The sequence below is a fragment of the Mizuhopecten yessoensis genome, unplaced genomic scaffold (assembly GCF_002113885.1).
Source record: "Mizuhopecten yessoensis strain PY_sf001 unplaced genomic scaffold, ASM211388v2 scaffold11017, whole genome shotgun sequence".
NCBI lineage: Eukaryota > Metazoa > Mollusca > Bivalvia > Pectinida > Pectinidae > Mizuhopecten > Mizuhopecten yessoensis.
Genome location: NW_018408837.1, coordinates 157,893 through 166,064, shown reverse-complemented (window position 1 = coordinate 166,064; position 8,172 = coordinate 157,893). Strand labels below are relative to the sequence as shown.

At 37.5% G+C, this 8,172-nt stretch overlaps 1 protein-coding gene across 2 annotated transcripts in view; it reads right to left on the bottom strand.

Moving 5' to 3' along the window:
• LOC110464636 (vacuolar protein sorting-associated protein 37B-like) overlaps positions 1-2,600 on the bottom strand; it is a 12,720-nt gene extending 10,120 nt beyond the window's left edge. Inside the window, exon 1 of one of the 2 annotated variants that reach the window (XM_021519964.1) lies at positions 2,515-2,600. The gene's annotated coding sequence lies outside the window, so the exon portion shown is untranslated. Of the gene's footprint in view, positions 1-2,167; positions 2,397-2,514 lie in introns of those variants that run through there. The other variant, XM_021519965.1, reaches the window with a different exon arrangement.
• Positions 2,601-8,172: the final 5,572 nt, after the last annotated feature.

Below are 8,172 nucleotides of genomic sequence, written 5' to 3'. Positions count from 1 at the left end.
TTTTGTTGACCTTTGTCCATGGAAGGTCCCTGCAAAATTTCATTGAAATTGGTTCAGGGGTTTTGGAGAAGAAGTCGAAAATGTAAATTGTTTACGGACGCACGACGGACGACGACGGACAAAAGGCGATCGCAATAGGTCACTTGAGACTTTGTCTCAGGTGACCTAAAAAATTTATAACCTTGGTTAAATCTACTTCAGAGATAGGCCCACTCGCAATCGTGATTATCACCTAATGAACAAGTCAGAATTTATCAGGAAAATTGCAAAGATCCAAATTGGTGTTTTATCATCAGGCACATGCACAACTTTGACATCCAGAAATTATTATTTTATATCAAGGCTTCAGTAGTGAGATTTTTTAACATTTATTAGTTGGTCTAGTTGAATTTTTCATAATCTGTCTGCAGGCACGGGCATATGTGTCTGGGGTATCACAGGGGCAAGACATGACCCTACATCACTATAAAATGATTGTCAGTTCATTGGCATTTTTTGCCTAATTTTACAGCCATGGCAAAGACAAGACATTGTTTGTTTGTAAAACATCTGAGTCTGATGAAGAAGATATTTTAACTTTTGATATTCCCCCATTTTGGTCCCATCCCTTGGCCTCCAGCCCGTGGGGATGGGGCAGGATCTTATTTTCTCATACCGTCTAAATGCCATCTGGCACCATAATCATTCCAACCAAGTTTGAATAATATCCTGCTAAAAAAGGACAAATTTTATACCAAAAAGTGTTATTTCCCTTTATAAACTAAAGCCAACTTTACCCCCACCCCAAATGAAAATGGATGGGGTTAATGAAATTGAAAAATAGATAAAGTGCGATATAGCCCCTGATGGAATTTTCATCCATGCATGGAATTTGATTGTAGTACATACAAAAGATAGGGCAGGAATCCCAATTTCAAATTGTAATACTTTCTTGCACCAAGGATGATTCTCACCAAGTTTGAATAAATTCCTACTAAAAATAGACAAAATATACCCAAAAATGTTATTTTCCTATATAAACTATAGTAAACTTTACCCTCTCCCCAAGGAAGAACGAATAGCTCGGGGGTCCTGTAATTTACAATTTAAGTAAAGCCCCTGATGATCTTTCCATCCATGCAGAGAAATGGACTGCAGTTCATCTGAATCTGGAGGGAAAAAAAAAGATTTCTGAAATATTAGTTAATTTTCCCTTTAGGGCCCTACCCTGGCCCCTGGGGTTTAGGCAGGAATCCCAAATTTACAATTTCATACCATCTTCCTCCAAGGATGAATCTCACTAAGTAAGAATAATTTCCTACTCAAAATTGCCAAAAGATACCTTATAGTGTTATTTCCCTATATAAACTATAGTTAACTTAACCCCCTCCCCAAGGCAAAACGAATGGCCTGGGGGTTACTGTAATTTACAATTTAAACAAAGCCCCTGATGATCTTTCCATCCATGCAGATAATTTGACTGCAGTACCTCCGAGATACGAGAAGATCTTTTTTGAAATATTGGTTAATTTTCCCTTTGGGGCCCCGCCCTGGCCCCCGGGGTTGGGGTAGGAATTCCAATTATACAATTTTGTAGCCAAGGATGGTTCTGACCAAGTTTGAAAAAATTCCATGCTCTGGTTCTTGAGAAGAAGTTGAAAATGTAAAAAGTTTACGCACGACAGACGACACACAACGACAGACGGAAAACGATCAGAATAGGTCAGTAATATCATTCCATTTCAATAAAATTAATGCTATATTTTCCAATTAATGTAGGAACAGTCTACTGTAAAATTAAGATAGAAAAATAACTGCAGTTGAGTATAACCCCTCTTGACTATATGACCCCCTCCTTATGACTACAAATTAAACATAGACCTTTGTCACTATAAAATGATTGCCTGTTGATTGTTTAACCCTTCTCAACAATGACCCCTCCCACAATATAGTTGTCGAAGGGGTGATAGTGGAGAGGGGTTCAATAATTAGATTTTAATTGTTTTAGGTCTGCTGTTATGACCTTTCAGCAGACGAAACATTAAATAATCAACTGGCAATTATTTTATAGTGATGTAGGTCTGTGTCTAGACTCTGTGATATATGGTAATACATGAAATAGTCTTCCTTACCATAAAGACATATTAGGACAGGAAAGACTTGTTCATATGTATTTGATTTTACATACCAGATGTCTGTGCCTGCAGGCTACTGAACAATAGTCTGATAGTACCCCAGCATCTGTCAGATCAGATAACTATCATCACTATACATGTGATTAACGACATTTACGCAGTACTTTTTCTCTAAACTTGAACATACACTTTTATCGATTCTAACTCACGACACTCGAATTTTACCAAATTATGAAATGTACACAAATGTCAGCTGTCAATGACTCAAGTCGGGAAATCCCCCCCGAGTCCAAAAGAATTCCAATGACGGGGTCCGGAACCGACAATTACCTATTTAGAACATGTATATTCACATATGAAGATATTTTCCAGTTTATCATAGCATAAAAGTGTAGCTCACCGGCCTCATTCAGAAGAGACAGCAACGTAAGCTTCCTCAATCTTCACTTTCATGACAACTTCGTCAATACACCACACACGGAAGTGACGTTTCCTGAATGAAGGAAAGATAACTCTGTGCGAACCATGAAGCGTGTGCTGTTCGTCTCAGCAAAAATTCCATTATCGTATTTTTGTAAAATTACTGCTCGACATGGCCACCATATACACTCCCATTTTTAGGTAGGTCAGATATGTGTATAAATGTAGATAGATAACGTTAATGTTACATTTTTGAAAGTTATGTCAAAACGTTACCAGTAATTAAAGGTTTCAATATTTCTTCTTAAGTGAAAGTCCCGCAAGATATTTAAACACAAATATATCCACGTGTATGATGTGAATGTTCTTGTAAAGAAGAAATTAAGTGCGTTCATCTTTTGTTCAGATGCTTAAATCGTTTACTGATTAATTAATGTAAGCATTGGAATGGATTTCTCTATAAGTTTTACTGATATGTTGCTCGAAATTCAAAGCAGTGTCTATATATGTTATTAGTGATCTCTGGGTTAGGAGGGGTCTATATATGAGCCAGTAGACCCCTCCTAACCCAGAGAAAACGAATTTGTCACCCTGACAGTCTTTTGGATAGTCTTATACCTTTTTGTGCAAAGTTATAAGTCACTTTGTGAGTTTGAGTTGTAAGGTGGCAATACCTAAATCGGATCACTTTTTGCAAAAATACTAATAAATAAATAAATGTGTCAACGAAACAGTTAAAGCAATGATATAGCCTTCAAATAAATAGCAATGTACCATTTTTTGTCTACAAATGATAAGTTTTTAAGTTCGAATAGCACACCAGAAAACGTATTTCAAACTCAAATGTTAGTGTTTTGATTACGTTTAACAAAAAAATGGTGCGTGCGACGACTATGCATTCTGTTTTGGACTATAGGAATAAATTCACACTATAGAAATACTTTTTGTCATATATGAACTCTATAGGTCGTCATGAAATGTTAATATGCTGACAAGAAATATTAATTTGAAGTGTGAGATACTTTAAAATTCAAGCCTTGATCCGATTGGGGTTCTGGTAGTGATGGTTTGGTGATCCGATTTGGGTCACCTTACTTGACTACTACCTATATAGCCCCAACCGGTGATCTTTTCGGCAACATTTCGGACAATACACAACCATTTTTGTAATTAGCACCCTAGCGGCCCCCTCATTGCCTGTTTCGTTAAATTTGCTGTCAATTAATTAGACTATTTTATCCTGTGAATGATTGGCACACTCGAACGCTTGTGTGTGTCGGACGCCATCTATGTTGCTATGAAGTGATATTCTAGTTTGAGTTATATCCCCTAGCACATGTACAGCAGGGCGGGGTCTATAGAAATATAGACCCCGGCAAGATATCCAATCAGAAAGAGTGTTACAAATTAGAAGGGTGACAAAGATGTTATCTTATAATCTTGTAAGCATTTTCGTATACCGAAATTCAAAAAAACCGTTTTGAACTAAATTATGAAAATATACCGCAGACGAATTCCGTTATTGATTTGTGATCCTACTAAACACACCTAATGATCTCTGGTAAAAAGAGACCATAGCCCATGTACCACGACACATTAACCAATGAAAACACATTTCTTTAAAGTATGAATTCACACGTTAGTATACAATGTATGTATGTGTAGTAGGACGAGGATTAGTGCTAAAGGTAGTGCCGTCGCTTGGGCTCAAACCCGCGACCCTAGGCTCTCCAGTCCGATGCTCTACCGATGAGAAAAAAATTCTACAACTGACGCTTGTAAGGCAACCTTATCAAAGCACATCTTTTACATATGAGCAGGCTTCGTAATAGATATATCTACTTAATGTTTAACAAGCCCTCTTACATCCTCGATACTACAGCTTTGCCTTCCAGTCCGATGCTCTACCGATGAGAGAAATTCCCTAAACTGACGCTTGTAAGGCAACCTAATCAAAGCACATCTTTTACATATATGCAGGCTACGTAATAGATATATCTACTTAATGTTCAACAAGCCCTCTTACATCCTCGATACTACAGGGGTTATCGCGGCTCACTTGTAGACGCTTTCTGCACGTGACGGGAGCGTTAGTGAGCGTAACCCATGGAGTATCGAGGATGGCCCTCAAACGAAATGTTATATAAAAAGGATGGAATGATCATCCTAAACTTTAACTATTTCAACCCGATTAAACTCCGAATCCATCATATCTTTTGGAAATTTTGGAACATGTATTATACATATGAAAATGGTAAATTTGAAAATCCCGAGGGTGAAATTTCCCTATCCTATACCCCTGGGCATGAAAGAGTATTTTGCTCTCATTACAATCACAAGAATAAGCTCAGAAACCATGTAATTGCGTTTGGACTGGCCACCATTTTCAAAATATCAATTTCACCCCTGAGCTTTTAAGACGAAAACAATACCAGCCAGCCAGATTTAGAATATCCCATAAGTTTGCATAGAAATACTAATAACATCTTTCTAACGTGAACGGTGAATCTATCGTTAAAGGATTAAATTTCATCCCGTCTCCTTTTCCGCATTGCGGCATCGGAGAGTTCCAAATTAGGGTCGTCACGTCATTGTTGAGCCATTGTGACGTCACGTCACGTGAAACGGGGTGTAAGTACAAACCCAAGGGATACAATATTGAGCAGGAGACCCGAAGGTTTGCCGAGGGTCTTTAGCTCAATATTTTATCCCGAAGGTTTGAACAACCTTATCCTCACCTCACATCAGGGATGGAATCTATTTCTTGCTTATTACCTAAAACCCGTAAAAACAGCTGCTCTTCTAGTAAAGTTGTAAAAATGTCTGCACGTTTCTCATTTGCATCAGTGACCCTGACTGACCCCAAAACGTCATAAAATGACGTCACGAACAATAGCGCGACCCAGAAAGGTCACTATAATCCACCCGCCAGTCTGCGCGTGTAAGCGATATAGACCCGTGGGTCGGATAGAAATTTCGAGCACCGCCGGAAATGCGGATATCTCGATCTAGTATGCAAGAAAGAAATTTCCTTCACCCCTGTCTTACCCTGGACAGCTCTATCTTTTACACAGGGAAATGAGAGAAAACAATATATATACAGGCTAAAGTACTAAAACATTAAATGACATATGTGTGGACTATGCCACAAGACAGGTGGTTGGGTCAGTACATATACCTACCTACCTAACTAACCCTATAACACCAAAGCAAATAAGGTTATTTATAATCGACTAATCATGCACTTAAAATTAGGAAAATATCAAAAGGTTTTTATTATAACAGCATAAGTGGTATCAGGGACGTATAATGGAGTATATACAGTCCCTGGTGGTATTAAATATATACAAATATGTCTTTAAAATTGACATAAAATGAGAGTACAAATCAAGATAAATAACAAATGATAAAAAGCCCACATTCACTGGCAGTGCGAAATCACTGAAATCATAATAGAATTCTGCGGTAATATTAGTCTCGATCAACCAGACTCTTGTAGTCTGCGCAAACTAGCCACGCCGAACAACAGAATTACAAGTGATCAAGCGTCTGGTTGAACGAGACTACGGTAATATATTTTAGCAGAGAGTGGCATTACAATAATATAATATACGTCTCTGAGTGTGGTAACAGGGGGTAAGTTAGTACTAATATTAATACTCGGCCTCCTCCCACCCGGCCGGGTATTAAATCGATCCAATGCCTTGTAATAGAGCAAGCCCGGTGTGAATCACATTGGGGCGATTTTAGAATTAATTGACAGCACATTGGTCCGCATCCATAAATAAGGTTGTAGTATGAACTATTTCTGTTGATATCCTGCACAACTTGAAGTTTAACTCTGCCTAAAATGTCGTTAAATTATCAAGTTAACGTAGCAAGCGCAATCGAAATCTGAATTGACCGCCATGTTGGAAAGTTCGTCTCTCTTCTGATATAGGTGATCATGATGATCAGACTTCCAAATATGGGTGTCACCATGACCCAATATGGAAATTGTAGTAAACACGGCGGCATCAGTAGTAATACGTTTGGTCATGCAGGCCATATATAGAAAGGTAATTCAGATAACATCACGCGTGATCTGTCATGGCGGTCGTTTCTATTTTTTTTCCCCAAGACGGATTTTGTTAATTGCGTAAAAGAGTTTTTGCATGGGTAAGGATTCATTTTTTTACAATTATGCAATATTTTGATAACATTATACTCATATGAGGTGTGAATTATATGTAATCTTACAGATTAACACTTTTGATTGTGCTCCATTAGTTGGCATAGGACCGCTTCGTAGCTCTGACGACGCAATATATAAAAAAAACATTCTCTCGTCGTCAGAAAGCTACGTTACCGCAGCTAGGGGTAAGTGACCTAAATCAATACATTGAATTTAAATGTTGTGCCATTGCATAACATTGCGGGGTGTTATATATGTTATAAACATTGTTAATGAAGTTTATGTTTATAACATATATGTGTCTAGCTATTCTTTGTATAACTGTATATGCTACGAAAGAACACTTTATGCAAATTATAGGTATTCATGACTGTCACAATAGGCCCTTTAGTTTTACAATTGTGTACCGATGAGATAAGTTATACCGGGACATTTGGCTGTGGGTATCGCCACTACCATGCTGGTTTGAATTGAAGCCGTGGGTATGCCTCTCAGCAGATGACACATTTGTATCTTAAAGGTTATAGACCTTAATCAAAATGAATGTTCTTATCCCCGTAAATAACGGCCCCACTCATAGGACAGCTAACAACTTGATACATATATATACCATATACATTTCATGTACCGGCCCCAGTCGACTATGTGTTCTATATATACATATATCTAGCGTATTGAATCTTTTCGAGCCTGAGCCTCTTAGTAATGGTAGCCCATAATTTTTAATTCGGGGATTCCCGGAATATATGTGTTAGATCATAAAAAGGGTTTCATAGTATGTGTAATTTAAAAAAAAAAAAATATTTATACAAATTTCCTATTTCTACAATGAAGCAAATGATTTGATCTTAAGTTACTGAAACACGATTTAAATCTTCTTCCGTAATTGACCGATTGCAAAAACGTAAAAAAAAATGGAGGTAAAAGACAGATTTTGGTACGGAAAATAATAATTTTGTACGGTAAATTCATACAAGCTTCGTAGTCAGTAAGGATTATCAAGGCAATGCTTAGTGGATGTTAAGAGATCATTTAGAGAAAAAGGGAGAGATTCAATTTTACATTTTATCTAACAGATTTCTTCAGTCCAATTAATTTTCTGAACAAGTTAGATCGGTACATGTATATAGCAAAACTATTACCATATGATTGAATAACATATAGTCTGATACATGTACATATGTCACGTGGCCTTTTCAAATACTTAATATATATATTGTTTATCTCGTGGTAGCCCTCGGCGAAAGCACCGCTGTTGACTATATTCATTCGTATACAAGTCAGCATTATCAGGGTAATTTACTTTTCAGCATTATGCGCCATGTTTACCTGAGGATAAGCGACCAACAGTCAACAAAGGGACATGACCTGTGTTATCTTATATATATATATGGGACCAACTATCCGTCAGTTGGCAAATGGACTTAGCCGGGTTATTTGTCAGATGGACGACGGTTCGTTATC